This window comes from Dromaius novaehollandiae, chromosome 2 (genome assembly GCF_036370855.1).
Source record: "Dromaius novaehollandiae isolate bDroNov1 chromosome 2, bDroNov1.hap1, whole genome shotgun sequence".
NCBI classification, from domain to species: domain Eukaryota; kingdom Metazoa; phylum Chordata; class Aves; order Casuariiformes; family Dromaiidae; genus Dromaius; species Dromaius novaehollandiae.
The window spans coordinates 104,852,327-104,868,521 of record NC_088099.1 but is presented as its reverse complement, the minus strand read 5'-3'; the positions used below and the strand labels follow the sequence as shown (position 1 = coordinate 104,868,521).

The 16,195-nt window shown below is 38.3% G+C and overlaps 1 long non-coding RNA gene across 1 annotated transcript in view; it reads left to right on the top strand.

Annotated features, from left to right (window-relative positions):
- LOC135327552 (uncharacterized) overlaps positions 1-16,195 on the top strand; it is a 110,131-nt gene that overhangs the window by 65,453 nt on the left and 28,483 nt on the right. The window contains exon 2 of the long non-coding RNA XR_010387862.1: positions 4,559-4,680. This is a non-coding gene — a long non-coding RNA (uncharacterized LOC135327552). The remainder of the gene's footprint in view (positions 1-4,558; positions 4,681-16,195) is intronic.

Here is a 16,195-nt window from a genome sequence, read left to right as displayed (position 1 = left end):
AGTACATATATTGCTGTGAGTCTTTTTATTCAGTGCTACACTGATATCTTTCTGTAGAAGGAGACATTTTAGAAGAGAAGGAACTTTGTAAAGAGAGATGACTGGATGCCCTTGCCCACAAATTCCTGGCAGGTGAGAAGTACATGCAGTGTCCCTGCAATCCAGCTGTTTAGAATTGTTTATTTTATGCTCATGATGTGTTGTTTAGTTGGCGGTGGTGCATAAGATACAACTAGTTTTGACTTCCAGGTAGACGGAGTGTGTGGAGCAACCCAAAGGAATCCCAACCACTTGTTGCTGGCAGAAAGCTAAATAAACAGTAGCAACACCTACCTGTGTGGGTGGCAATTAATCACATCAATCAGCCAGATCAGCTAGCAAAGCCTTTTTCTTTCTTTCTTTCCTTTTGTTCCCTGTCGCCTCCCACCTGCTTATTTCCTGGTTGTCACTCCTGCCGGCAGTAAGGGCTGGTGCTCAGCTAATCAGTAGGTCAAATGCCATTACACAGCCAAGTTGCACAAACCTTGTGGTGCCTTTTCTCTGTGTCCTGATGACTTCATGCGCTCAGTTCAGTTTCACAGAGGCTCCTTTTGAGCATGGATTTCTTCTCTTGCCTGGCTTCCTAAAGAAATGAGCCAAAACAAGCCTGTGTGCTTGCCTTCCATCTGAACAACCCTCCCAGTAACTTTAGAACTCAAGGAGCTAGTTTAGCTAGATTTGATGGAGGAGTAGACTTTTCAAAGATACTCATTTCCTACAAGCTTTCTGAAATAAATGTGCAGCAGAGAAAATAAGTTTGTCATAGGGAAAGGTACTATCACAAGCTCTTCTTTTTTTAGGCACCTGTAATGTACAGGGGAGAGAGATTCTGAGTGATTGGATCATGGGAAAACCATCCATCAAAGCCTGTGTCGTCATAAGCACCAGTGGTAGCTGGCTGCAAGACTAGTTTTTGTTTTCCAGTCTTCTGTTCTTTATTCACTCTTTATTTTATTATAGAGAGATGATTAACTTGATAAAGTTTTATCCAAGCAAAAAAAGTTAAAAAGATACCATTCTTTCTCCTAAAATCAAAGGAGGAACATTGTTGTTGTCCTCTTTTCTCACCAGGATCTGAAAGTGCCCCCCCCACCTTGCTCCTTTCTCTCTCCCCCCCTCCCCCTTTTTTTTTCTTTTGCTAGCAGGTAAGCCAAAGACTTGCTGATGTGAAATGGTAGAGGCTGGAGGAACTGGCACCTATGCAGAAAAATTCAGTCTTCAAGCCAATAGCTGGAGTAACAGTAGCAGCAGATAGAAGAGAAAAGGGGACCCACTGGGGGTACTAGGTATTTCTTTAAAGAAGATCTGACTTCCATCTTGCACCTTTTTGCCCTTATGTGGAAAATACAGAATGAATAGCATATTTATTTCTTGGTAGATCTGTATTCTAAAATGCCTTAAACACTTATGAGCTGTAGGCAATTAAGTATTAAAACAAAACAAGACAGAAACCAAGCACAGGACAGTGCCCAGTTTTCTCTCCCACCTACAGTGTTCCCAATGCCTTCATTTTTGACCTCATTATGAGTGATGGTATTTGTCATGATATCCATGCTGTCATTTTTCCTGGAGTTGAATTCAGCAGTAGAATAAAGATCTGGGCTGTGTATCATCCAGTGAGATCGAGCTCTCTGTTCATAAACGCTTCCCCTACACCTGATTCTGCTTTCATGTTGTATGCCTATGGAAGAGCAATCAAACAGAACTTACATTTGGAAAAAAAGAAATAGTATAAGTATGTCCTTTTGCAAAACTTGTTACCTCCTGAAGCTGTGCTTGCTTACCCAAAAGAGTGACTGTACCAAGGCAGACTAAAGGTCCTTCTAGTTTTGAATGCTGTCCCCAAAGGGGTTCAATGTATGGATAGAGCAAGACTGTATGGATAAGACAAAGAAAAAGTGATATTTTTACAGCCTCCTGTGATTTGTGATTGCAAGACTTCCTGAACCATAGATGAAGTCTTTGTATAATTATACAAGACTATGAAAAATTCCAGCTGTAAAACAATATCATTTGTTTGCATATTATAACGTTAATTAATTACCCCTGCAATTCTCCCATACTTGCCAGGAAAGAGCTGCCTAAGCTGTTTTATCTCCCTGGTGGTGGTAGTTGATTACCACATAATAGGCTACGAATTACCAAAACAAGAAGGAAAATAGGCAGGAAATATGCAGGTGGGAAATTTTTGCTATAATCTGTAACTGAGCAAATCATAGTTTATTTCCATGCAGGTTAAAAGCTGTGAGCAGTCTAGACTTGTCTACAATATTCATGCATCTTTTTTATAGACTCGGGCCAGTTTTGCAGCAAACTTGATTTATGGGTACTCACAGAATGTAAAATTGTGGTATTATGTGGTCTTTGTGTGAAACCAGAGGAAGTGCAGAGGTTTCAGCTGAGTTTCACTCAGTGGCTGAAGCTCATGAGAATTTCACATCTTCACTTGAACATTAGAGGCATGCGTTTCCATCCAGTGTGAAAGCAAGGGAGAGTTTCAGTCTAATCTTGCAGGCCGTGCAGCTGTAAATAGACAGTTCATTTTCAGGGGCTGCAGAAGTCGTTTCTGAATAGCTTGCAGGTTATTTTTGAAACTCAATCTATTTAATTTCTTTAATGGCATAGGCAGCAATTGACATTGTGGACTTGCAATACAGTACACACTAGCTTTTAGTGTATTAAATAGCTCATTTTAACTGTGTCTTAAAATGGAATCCTTTTACATCTTTCATTTGATGCATCATAAAACATGATGTTAGTCCTTGGCCCTAGTGGAAAGCATATTGAATAAATATCTCTCTTCATTGTCATCTTTGGCAATAAGAAGTTTAATCTAGCGAATTTAGAGTTGAGATTTATTCCAGTGTATGTCATAATAAAGGCTGCACGTTCCTCAAAGCCTTAAAACTTCACTAGAGGAAAAGCAAATCCTAGATTAAAATACCTGATTCAAAGCATAGGAATTTCTGTTTGCTCTACAGATTTTACATTAGGTCCAATTAATGCTACAGGAAGAAATAATGTGGTGAGATAACTACGAACTTACAGGTTTCCATGCCTTCCATGCTCTGTTAAAATGCCAGTTGCTTTTCCAGTGATGTTTAAAATTTCAGGAATCTGTTGTTTTAGATCAGATCTGTAGACAAACCTCTAGCCCCATTTGAATGGAAATGGCTTAAGGAATAAGCATGATATTTAAGATTCAATTTGCTATTCAGAGTTCAAGTTTAGAAAAAAAGAAAACTTCTGTAATTTAAGACTGAATTCAGTAATATCAAAAATCTAATGAAGTCTTCTTATGTGAGTTTTTCCCCTAATTCTAGAATCTCCCAAGGTAGGGTTGCTGTATCTAGGACTGTGGAAATGTAGTTATACATTTATATACATATATACATATATAGTCTCATTTGTGTTGTACCTGAACTTCACTGAGAAATCATCTCAAAGCTTTTCTTGGAGCCCTCCTAACCCAGCACTGCATGAGCAGCTACATGAAGGAGTAGTCGTATCCAAGCTGCTGTTGCAGCATCGCTGGAATTCTCCCCTGTTCATCTACATGCATTTTTTCAGGGTTATTTATTAAGTGAAGACTAAAGTTAGAGTCTCTGAACTCAAAGAATTAAATTAGAGTCTCCTGTCTTCAACAGGACCTCTGTCAGCCTGCCATACTGCTGAACTAGCTGAACTAGCTTTTCTTAGACCAGTATTTTCTCACCAAGATTAGACAAAGTTGTTTCCACTAAAAGGTTGATTCACTTCAGTGACTGACAGGAAGATGAACAGGAGATTTGAAAGTTTCAACACAGAAATCCCTTTTACTTAATCAGGCATGTTCTGCTTTTTACAGCTTGTCCAGCTCTAGAAGGGATAAATTGACAACTCAAAAGATGGAGTACTAAAAAAAAATTATTCTTGGTGTTATTGACAACTGCTAGTGCAAAAGTAGATTATATGATTTTTTTTCAGCTGAAAGAACTGACTTGAATGTGCACTTAGTGTGTAGTCTGACTCCAATGAAGTAATTTTATTATGTTCAACTGTTATAACATGGGAACCTAACAATTACAAAAGTGATAAAATGGCTAGCATTGATTTTACATTTTCTGTTAAGTACTGCCTATGAATTCTTCAGTAATTTGTTCTCTCTTAAATTCTAACAGCTTGATAAATCTCTGTCTCAGTGTTTTCTCCACTGATCTTACAACAATATTCCTGTACAAATACAAATATGAATTATTTATGTTCACAACGGAAGCTAAGCGGTTCTGCTTAGTCTGAATAATCAGCGAAAAGCTTGCTTCTCTTTCCATCTCTCCTCTTTCCCACCCTATCTTCCAGCATATTCAACAAAAGTAGGACTCATTTTTATAAGATCTCCACTTCTTGCGAACATGTAGGACAACTATAATGCAGATCTAAAGTAACTTTAGCAGAAAGCACATGTAAGTGGTGAAGCTCCACCAACCACACAGCCCAAGAGCAAGCATATTTTCAATCTATCAATCTCTCTCTTCTACAGATTCCTGAAAGATGCTGAAGTTCATGCAGATACTGAAGAGATCGCACCTCTGCTGAATAAAGAGAGAAAACATTCAAAGAGGAGAGTCCTTAAGATGCCATTGATTCTTCATAAACATGAATGTAAGCATTATCTTGGTGTTAGCCTTGGTTTTTGTGTTCCCTTCTTAGTCCTTATGTCTTCTAGAAGAGAGATGAATAAGAAATGCACCCTCATGCATAGCACTCCCAGTAATGCAGACCTCCTTGTACCCCTTGTCCTGTCCACTGTTTATTTCTTTTCTGTTTAAAAGAACTACACTCCTCTCTCCAGTGTGTATTTATGTTTGGAGGATGGTGCTTCACCATGCCTTGTATGTAGTCACTTTGTCTCTGAATGAATGCAAGATACTATGTATAAGAACTCACCTGTTATTGTTCCATGTAAACATAATGCTCACTTTTGTTACATGAGCATAGCAGGGCATCATTTTCTTTCAAAAGTGTCCTTCTTAAGATACTCTTTTGTTTACCCAAATCAGGCCTTAATTTTAAAAGTATTCTCACGGGCTTCCCTTCAGAATGTTTTACTGCACTCTCCCCAGTGTGACGTTCACTCACATGGACAAGGTTTTTCCATTTCTCCAAGTTCCCTTAGTCCTTAAGAAAGGTGAGACAAATAGTGACGGAAGAAGTTAGAGTTTGTAATGTTTGTGGATGAGGACTAACCAAGGAATTTCTGATGCGAAGTTTGAAGGATGAATTGTGATGATTCTTAAACACATTTTCCCTTGTGCTAAAAAGTTCTCTGATAGAAAGGGACTTTGGTTAAGTAAAGTTTTGCTATGGGCACAGTTTTGATCCTCAATTAGATTTTATTATCTGAAACTGTTTTGATGTAATTGCTGAGAAAAAAACAGGGAAGACTCCTGATGACATATATCCAGGGAAATATATCACTGAAATGAGAACATCAAGATTTCAGTTTAGTCTGAAATGTCACCAGAGTCTTTTCCAAAGGCTTTCTGGTTCTGTCTTGGAAACCTTACATGCATTTGTTTCCTCTTGGGACTTCTAGAATTTCCCTGTTTAGACTGAGCGCTCTCTGAAGCGGGGCTGTTTTGATAAACTGTGTGTACAGCACCTTACACAATGGACCTCTGATCACAGCCTGCATCTCCACATTATGGCAATGCAAATAAATATATGAATAGCTGTCCTTGAAAGGTAAGGAAAACAAAAATGGGATTCTCAAGGGAGTTGACATATACAGGGTAACCAGTCTCCTATCATTATAATGTTGTATTTACTGAAATCCAGGATTTAGAAGATGTTCATCTTTCTTGGGGTGACAGAAATATTCTCCAGTGTTGTCCTGTATTTTGGTGCTCAATTTCTTGCTTGTTTGCTTTTTATCGTGTTTTGCCTGCCACTAGGAAAGACTTTGTTTTACTAACATTTGTAGCTGTCACTTTGATCTGCAACAGGAAAACTCAAGATTGGCTTCTCTGCCCATAGGGAGACAGATGAGATCAGAATATGCCAGTTTTTAAAACCTCATTAGACTGGCTCTAGAAGAAATAGTTCTTGTTCCTTAGTTAATTGCAAATTACATCTTTATTTTTAACAAAAACACTATGTTTTCTACCCATGACCTATTCAACTGTGGAGGCTGGAGGCTGATTTCCATTTATTCCTGACACATATGAGGTTATTTGTTCCTTGTAAATAAAAGAAAGACGATCATTTCCAAAGTCTCTAATTTTCTGCAGGTTTTTGTGTTTGTTTGTTTTCTAATATTCCTTTGTCCTAGAATTAGTTAGTCCATAAACGTACATAGTTACAGAACAGGGTAATATAATATCAGATTAGGTGTGGATAATGGTTCAGCAAGTGCTTCATAATTGCACTGGATGATCATGACTAAATTGATTTCAGATTAGCTGCTTTTGGTGCTAATGAGAGAGGACAGATTATTGAAAGATATTCTAGAAAAGCGATGAAGCACCAGAGAAGCAGGTGAAGACCGTGCTGTTTCTTCTGTCAGTGCCTCCTTCCATGGTGCTCTGGGCTGGGGTGGCCTGAAAGAGGTACTGCCAGGTATATGTAGCAATTGCTCTACAACCTTGGGAGCTGAGTGTGTATCTTCCATTCCAGGATTTCGTAGTCATTCAGAAAGGGCTCAAGTGAGGATGTCTCTGTTAATTCCCAAGTCTGCTTGGGAAGTTCTTCATTGTGTAGTACATCTTAAGAAAAAGACAGCTGTGCAGGGCTAACTTGTGCTAAACAGTGTGTGGTGGCTCAGCAGGATTGTCTTCGCAGCCAATGGCAGCTTGGTTAGACCTGTGAGGCGTTTCCCTGTTTCTGCTTGTTTGCACTAGAAATGGAGGGAAAAGTCTGCCCGCATTCCTCCCCCCTCACACTGCAACTATTCAAGGGAGCCTGGAATTTTGCATGGTAGGTGCAAAGGGCTGGAGAAGGATCTTCCTCACTGCCAGCCTTCATCGTCCAGATATTTCTTTCTTGCACACAAAACAGGCAGTTTACGGAACTTCAGAAAATTATAGGGGCTAAAGACTGAGCAGGTGCTGGAAAGTGTTTCATAAGAACAGTCATTTAAAGTTGAAAATAATTTACTTTGACCTTTTTCATGCCCTGTTTGTGCTTGCTTGCTACCAGTGTTCTTGTTGGTGCAATCTGGGGCTGGGGGGGGGATAGGAGTGGTCATAGAAAAATAATTAAGGTGGAATATTTGCAGCAAGGCTTTTCATTAGCACCAGAGAGGTGACTGATTATAAGAGAAAAGCTTAAGGCATGATGAAAACAAAACAAAACAGTTAAGTTGTGTCCAGTCAGAACAACTCCAATGGTGAATTTAGCCCGTAACAATCCTTACAAAGTGCTCATTCATTACTAACAAAATGATTTAATAGATAATTTTACATGAATAAATTTGAGAACACTGGAGTAGGGGACTTCCAGCAATAATAACTTTTCTTTCCTATTCTTCTTTTATCAAATGTTTTCATTTTGTGCATTAGCTGGCCACTGGGACAGGCTATGGTCTTAAAAGGGAGGAGAGCTTCTTTATACAATTATAGAAAAAAAGAAGGGTATCCTTAAGAGTCTTTGTATGCTGTAGCCTATATTCTGAAAATGGTTGAAGCCCTTTAACACAGCGCCTTTCGACCCTCTTTTTCCCAAAACATTTGCCAACCATTGAAGTTGTATTGTGTTGGGCAATTATAGAATATACCCATGTAACTTATTCTGAATAAGAAGTGTGCCATTTTTCATTGGAAGAAAGCTGGCAAAGTTTTGTCTAGGACGAACACTGTGAAATTTCATTTTGGGCAGTAATTCAAGAATATTTCCCCAAAACTCTGTTCATAAGGGGGAGATTCATATGTTTGCACATTTGTTTCTAGACTTAGTTTCTCTCAAGAATGAGGTTATTTTGGAAGTTAGTTTTACAAAATATATATTAAAACTTTAAATGTTCTATTTCTAAAGTTTAAAAAACAAATAAACTAGCTGCTAAGGAGTATGCCTGGCAGGTACCAGTGAGTTAGAAGGTAATGTGACGTTCTCATGAACTTCCTGTAGATAATTCAGCCTTACAGCAAATCCTTTAATTCTTTTGTTATCCATCTCAAATATTGCAATTATTGCAAATACGACTTGGATATTTCGTGATGTATTAATCATCTTTATCAGATATTTGGCTTCAGAAATTATTTTGTAATGTTGTTTACTTTGTTACTCAGAGATAAATTATTACGGAACATTAATGTTGGCCATGGGAAAAAGCAGAAAGGAGGTGAAAGGTTTTATCCTTTACATTAAGAAAAAATTGTAGAATGCTTATGTGGCTAGGTGAGCACTTTCAGGTGTAGTTATGCCTATTCATTGCTATTGAGCAGTGAATAACGGTTCTTTGGTCTGCTCAATTTGAGTTTCCTTCCAACTCTGCTTTTCTAGGCCTACCAAAGTCAATACACCTGCAAGATGTGACTTAACTGGGAAAATAGGTCCCATCAGGTGCTCCTTTTTTTAAAGAAAAACAACAACAAAAACAAAGAAACCCTCCTCATTGGGTTTCTTGCATCTTGTGGTGTGTGCATCTGTTGTTTGTGAAAGATGTTGATTCAAGAACCTTAGAATCCAAGTTCAGGCTTCATTGGAGGCAGACACAGTACAAATGCAAAGAGAAGAGATCTCTGCCCTGATTGTACCTGCGTGGCTGCTTGGTTGAATTTAACAAGGTTGTTCACTTGCAATGTGGTTGGCAAGTAGTTGCCAGAAGCTTTTGAGAAGCTCTTCTGAAACTCTGTTCTGTAGGGCTGCCATTCTGTAACTAGTGTGGAGTTAGTCCACTGTAAAGCTTCTGTGTAAGAGGGTACCCCAAAGCATAATTTCCCAGGGGAAAAAAACCATAACTCTCCGCACTTGAAAGGAACAATTTATCCAACGTGGGAGAGCTGCTTAGATTTCTCACCAGAGATCCTGATTTAAACTTATAGTTTAGCATGTTAAGTCTGGGTAATATCTCTGGCAGTGTGTGGGTTAAGTGACCTCTGTGATTCTTGCTGTAAGTGGGTAGCTGGGCATATTGCAGCCCAATTGCATTTACTATTGCTCTTTATATAGAGTTGATGGCTCAGATGTCCAGCAGTGAACTGTTCTCAGTGGGAGGGAGTTGTTCAGTCTTCATATCTGTTTGGTCCTTAGATGGTATATGGAAGCCATAAGCTAGACAGTGAAGCAGAAGCAGACTCTCTGTGCTGACTTCTCTTTGGACTCCTTGCCTAACCCTGCTATGAATGAACATCTGAAAAATTAATTCCCCAGCAGTTCTTCTTGGACAAAAGTGACACCCACACATGCTAGAAATAAAAGGAACCACTGCACACAGTCCTCTGGAGATTAGTTATTCTCCTATGTAATCAGTATAGGCTAAAAACCACCAGTGTTTTAAGGCTGAATTGTGATTATGACCATTATTAGACTGTGAATACAGTTTTTCCTAAGCTGATTTTTTAAAATGAATTTTATCTAATCTTCTTGAAATTCCAGAGTTTAAGAGCAAATGCAAAGAAGTGAGAGGCATGTGACCAGTAGTTCTGGTTATTTCATCCCCTTAAAATAGAGGCAGTTGGTTTCTATAGATTTATTGCTTCAGACTCAGGTGCTTTCATATGAAAGAATTCTCAAATTCTCAGTCCCTTTTTCTCTCCAGTATTTCTCCATTTTTGACTTGGTTTTAAAATAAAGGAAAACATGCTTAAGCAGCTGAGTGCTGGAGGAAACTATTGACTGCTGTCATCTTTCCTTATTGTTAAGAAAATGAGAACAGCCTTGATGATTGGGCTTGGAAAATTTAGAGATTGCAGTGAGGGAAGGGCAAAGCCTGATCCTTGCAGGACTTGCTTGAGTGATATTAGCCTTGTATTACTCATCAGACAGTGGGGCTTATAAAGCTTAGCTGATACTTACAGAAATCATCATGTTCAAGGTTCATGGAAGTGAAAGCATGAGTAATAGGTTCTTTATTAAAAAGCGTTATTTTGAGTTAAAGCACAAAATATCTACAAAAGCAGGAAGGCTTCTTTTGAATGACAAGATGAGGTCTGGTATTGAGGGAAATCCTTCTCTCTCTCATGTCTGGGATTACCTCTTGTTGCTTTAAGTTAGGAGTGTCTTTTAGGAGAATTCAAATGAGATGAGAAGTACTGAAAAGTCATTATGGTTTATCATATTGGCTGTATTAATCTGTAGAAGAGAGGACCATGAGACTAAAATTAGTGATCTGGGAATACTTTGCCATAAGAAACTGTATAGAAAATTCTTAAGACTATGGATGCAAAGTGTTAGAGAGGATGATGATGGTGGTGTTTTCTTGTTTAGAATTAGGGAGTTAAAACCCAGAAGAGAGCAGAGAGAGAACAAGAAGGCATGATGGTACATATATATCATAATTAGGATAGATGACTTTTTCATTCTCGGTCTTAGTGTTTCTCAGTTTCCACATCATGCTGCATTTCCAAACTGTCTTGCATCCTCTGGCTTCTTACCATCTGCTTTTCTGACCTATTGAATATTTGTATGAGTTTTCCATGTAATATTACTGTGATATCAGTCCCTTGAGAATTTTGTGCCAGTGATGATCACAAGGCAATTATCAAACTTAGAACCTTGCAAGGTAGGTAATCGTTCCATGGCAAACCTCAAAAAATCCCCGTTTAAATTGGTAATCCCTGCCCCTGATAGTGTACAGACTAGTGACTCACAGTGTCATGACAAACTAGATCTGCAACTATCTGTTTCATAGTCAACCCCTTGGAAATTAATCCTCCTTGAAAGAAACCCACCTGAGTGAAAAAATTCATTTCTACCTCTGGGCTCTCTACTGCAGATGTTGGGAGAAGATTTATCAGGAGTGGTTTGCAAGCCAAATTTGGAAAACTGTTTCAACAGGAAATAATGAGCAAAGCTTACTGAATAGGCCCAGGCCTGGGTTCACAGATGTCTATATATAGGAAGGCCAGAGGTGATTTGTGATTTCTCTAGTCTGACCTCCAACATAGCATAAAATGTTGCCTGAAATGGTAAAAAGTTATATATATCATAGTATATGGAAGATCTGCATCAAGCAGATGGATGGTCAGCATCAAGCACACTGAAAAAGGGAGTTCTATGTTTGATTTCCATTTCTGTGTCTTTGTTCTGTGCTAATAAATGGCACCATAAATGCAGAGGTGCACACAACTCCTAATCTTTGTTTTTAATAGAACTGCACAAGAAGAAGCAATTAGCACCGAGTTCGCTAAAAAACATGAGAGATGTGAACAGTGGCCAAAGTCTGCCGTAACAGCACTAAAGAAGCATTTTCAGATGTAACTAATAGACAAAACATAGTGTTTAGAATAAGGCATTAAGTATTCAGTAAAGTGAAATAAAAATCAAAGAATTGTAGGTTAATATCTACCACTCCGAATGAAATCAAAAACATTAGTCTTGCTCAGCACCTTTAAGGAGTCAAAAACATTAGTCTTGCTCAGCACCTTTAAGGAGTCACCATTTATTTATGGACTTTTAGGCATGCATGACTGACAAGTTTCTGTCTCTGTATTGATGGGAAGGGGTGCGAGATTTTGCTCTCTAGCAGCAGGTCTAGAGAGAGGATAAAAGCCGTATTACATTTGCCATCTAAGAGAGGCAGAAGTGGCTCACACCTCTGTTTTTCGGTCTCACTGAATAGACTTATAGTTCCATCACCTGATTCTAACAAAGATAAAATATCCCCAGTGCAGGCTGGCCTTGGGCTTCTTCCCCCATATCAGCATGATCTACACCTCCATTAAAGTTTAACCTAAAGACCAAGAAAAAATACAGTTTTGCACAGTGCACATTTCGTTGTACTGAATGAGTCTGAAGAGTGACTTGATTTTCTGCCTTGGAAAGATTTTGCATAGCGAGTTTCAGTCCATGAGTCCGCTGATGTTATCAAGAGAGGTGAAATATTGAATATTTGAAAATATTCAAAAATAAACCTTCGGTAGTTAGTTTTAGTGAATTCCTGAACAGGAGTTTTGTTGAGAACACTACTCTACTGTCAGCTGTGATGAAGTTAGGCATGCAGTCCGTGTAATTTAACTCTTTTGACCATGCAAGGTGACCCTTTTTGCCTCTTATCCAGGTGACTCTAAATATGTACAAAAATGTTTTAATACTAGAAGGATGTCTGTTTCTCAGTCTTCAGAACAATACCATACTAATGAACATTGCTTCAGTTACTGCCCAACTACCATTTAAATAAGTGTTAAGACTCTGGGATTCATAAATAACTAGAACCATTAGTATATGGGATATATAAGGGTATATTAGTACCCTTAGTACCCTTAGTATATGTTAGTGCCCTTAGGGTATGTTAGTATACCCTTATGCTACTCAGGGTGAGCACAGCACAGAAAACCAGTAAGAAAGCCTAACACACACACAGAGAAAGGGTTAGATAGATGCATCTGCAGCTTCTTCCTTCTGTTGCTGTGAATAGTTTTACTCAAAGAAATTATGATTTTTTTTTTCATATCAACAGTAGCCAAGAAAACAGTAACCCTAGTAACTTCATCTAGCTTAATATTTTGCTTTTTTTCCAGCTTGAAAAAAAACCTTGACAGCATGTTGAAACATAGAAGAGGTGACTGTACAACAAAGCCCCAGGCTAACCTTTGTGGGCAAGCTTTAGCTTAATCAGGGAGAGACAGATTAGGAGAGAAAAAAAAAATCTAATTGGATGTGTTTTATTCAGTAATTTCATTTTGTTTTTAGAAGAGGGTTTCAGGCAAAAAGATAATGACAGCAATTTATTCAATTTATCCAATGAAATGTTTCAGATCATATTAATAGACTGAAGCAGTGTTTACATGTCTAGTTGGACATATAGTTTCCTATGGAGACAAACTCATTAGGTCAAGGTTGCATGTTGCTAGTTATTCTCCACCTAAATGCAGACTACTGAGCTGGGTTTTTGCGAAAACATAGGACTCACACAATTGATACTGTGTTTGGAACTTCTTCAACAAATTGCCTCTTCTTTGGGGGAAGAGGGGAAAAAAAGCTCTGGTTTGTTGAAAGCAGAATAACTTCTGTGAACTTTTCAGTGCTGATGTTTTTTTTTTTTTTATTTAAAGAGTGTTTTGGAAAAGTTCTAAGGTTGTCAAAATGACCCATTAGGATATTTTCAGGAAATTATTTCATTCTGAAATTTAAACTAACCTCCTCCCTAACCTCCTCAAACACCAACAACAAAAATTCAAACTTGAAATAAGGAAATACAAGTATTTTGATTTATTTGAACTGTGGTGGGCATGTTGTTTGATTTTTGCTCCTCCTCCCCCCTTGGCTTATCAATTCAGAAAATTATTGAGATTTTGATTATTTTTGGTGCTTGGAACAGGATGATTTTTCATAATTTTCATGAATTTTTATCAATAAGAAAATGATTTCCCCAGTCCCTAGCAGTGAGGGTAGGAAAATTTCTGTTTCCCATTTGTAGCAAAGCAAAGTATGTAAAATATGCATGTCTTTCACAATGTATCCCATTCTGGCATCTGAAAAATGTGTAGATATCTATCTATAAGCTAGGGAAGAACAGACCAGGAAATTTGATGTAGTCTTACATTGACTCTTAGTTGCATAATTCTTATTACATTTAGTTATTCCTATATTAGCTGAAGATGTAGCTGTTTGAGTAGTGAATGGAAACAAATAGTCTGTTCCCTCAAGGGTTGCATTGTATTAACCAGTACATCATTTCTAGGACTTGGCAAACAATTAGAGCTGTCTATGTTTAAATGAACCATTGAAATGTATAGATTTGCATACCCTAATGTTCATGAGACTAGTGCTTGCCCAACACCTCCCTATAGCTGTATGCACAGGTAACTCATGTGGCAGCAAACACTTCAGTAATCTCAGTTTGTTCATGCAACAGCTACTTACGTAGAGAATCCTGAATATTGAAGATCGATGTTAGAACTGGTCCAAAAATTCCATTGAAACGCACGTGTGAGCCCCAGTGCTTTGAGTTAAACCAGTTTATAAGTAACCATATTGGACTCCTGCAGGGTCTTCCCAGAGCAGGATGTCTTGGCAGACTGCTGTGAAACTGATATTAACAAGAACATCCCTTTCAATGTACAGTTGAAAATCTGGGATATTTCCAAGTAATTTTAATCTCTTGTACAATACACTTTCACATGTTCCGTTTCCAGCTGGAGCATCTGCAAGTTACTGTGAGGGTAATTATCTGTTTTGAAGCAGAGTGACCAGAAAGTCATACTGGCATTGGTGCATGTGGCAGCTCATCGCCATTCTGCATATGTAAATATAAAGGGATCCAGAAGCGCTTCCCAGCTGTTTTATCCAAACACGCATTCCAGTTTTATGTCCAGAGAGACCGCAAGGTGCACTCTTTCACTCCTGCAGTGCCCTCCACTTGTTTCCTTGGAAGGGGAAATACAGGTGCATAGGCCAGGAGGGAGCAGCAGATGACTGCATGCATGGGGGACCACAGCTATGGGATGCCATATCCACATCACCTGGTTCACATTATTTATACCCTCTTGTTGCTTCCAACTGACTGCTTTTACAGCAGAAATCTTTGTTGTTACTCACTCTCCCAAGCAGAGTGCCTTGTGCTTTGGGTTGCTAAAAGTTACTTTTACTCCAGTCTCCAAGGTTGTCCAGTTTTCTCTGTATATCTCAAACTGACTTTATATTGGTGAGCTCTCTCAATTTTCCCTTTCAGCATTATGTACAGCAGTAATTTTCCCTTGTGCCAGCTCCTTAACTGCCTTATAATTCTACTAATCCATATCTTCCCTAGTTTTAAAAAATAAGCTCCACCTGCTATTATATCAGATGCTTTAGAGGAATCGAGACAGATTTGGTATGTTTGGTAAGTCAAGAAAATCAGTTGTCAAAGATAAGGGGTTAGTTTGTTGTGGGCCCCATTTAATTAACTCGTGGCATTTTGTGGTGTTTTCTGTATACTGCCATGTGTTTGAATACAACAGCAGTCAGACTTACAGGCCTGTAATAGCCATCAGATTTCCTCTTTTACTTTTCTTAACTATAGACATAATGTTTGCTGTTCTCCACTCATATGATATTGCTTTGTTCCTATCATAGACACAGACTGGTAGAGGTATTTAAAAGAGAAAAGCTATAATAGCACAGGTCCTGCAGGAATTCCCTATGTGAAATTTTAAAGTAATCAGGAGGAGTTCATTGTACAAACTTTTTACAGAATCAGGTTTGAAATACATAGTCTATCAGGCTAGTGATTGTACCAATGTGTTCTTTTATGCAATAATAATTCTCTACACAAAGGCAGCAAGGATTTGTCCACCCAAGTTTATTTTAAAAGCATACAAAACAGAAGGACTTTAAAAGTTGGGGAACATTATTAGTGTTGATCTCAGTATCTGTAGTTTGCATACTGTCAGCAAACTGGAAATAATGTACCTGTAATAGCTTACTAAGCAAACATTATTAGAGAGTATCAAATAGAAGTAAAAAATAAGTTAAGGAGGCAAATACAAATGTATTGTAATTCATTTTCAGCACTCAAAGATTTGTGTGGGACTTACTTACCTAGTACGGAAGTGCAAGGACATTAATACGTAAAAACTGCAAGTAGCATGGTGACTCAACCAGTGGGCACCATAGGCGCTGGGGTGGCATTCAGAACCATTCAGTCACCGTCTTGGCTATGGTCATGAGAATATATACAGTATTAATTAGAAGCAAAATGCAGCAGGATTGCTGCATAACTTTCATTCATTGCTTTTGTTGATACTGCAGAACAAATCAGCATTTGATTTGACTAAGGGATGTTTAACATGATGAAATGGGTTCTAATTATAATGTGCTGAAAGAGTCGATGAAAATTTGTCTGCTTTTTGCTTTTAATTTAGCTGGAGGCATTGGAAAAGAAATCTGGGGAGGTGGAATGAATTTCTTCAGTCACAATAGCGCTTTCCTACATTTACTTGTGGAAACTTCCTTGTCTTTTCTTGGTGTTTCAGGCCCTGCGTTAGCAGAACATAGAAGCACACATTTGACCTCAGCCATACGATAAGTCCCAATGAGA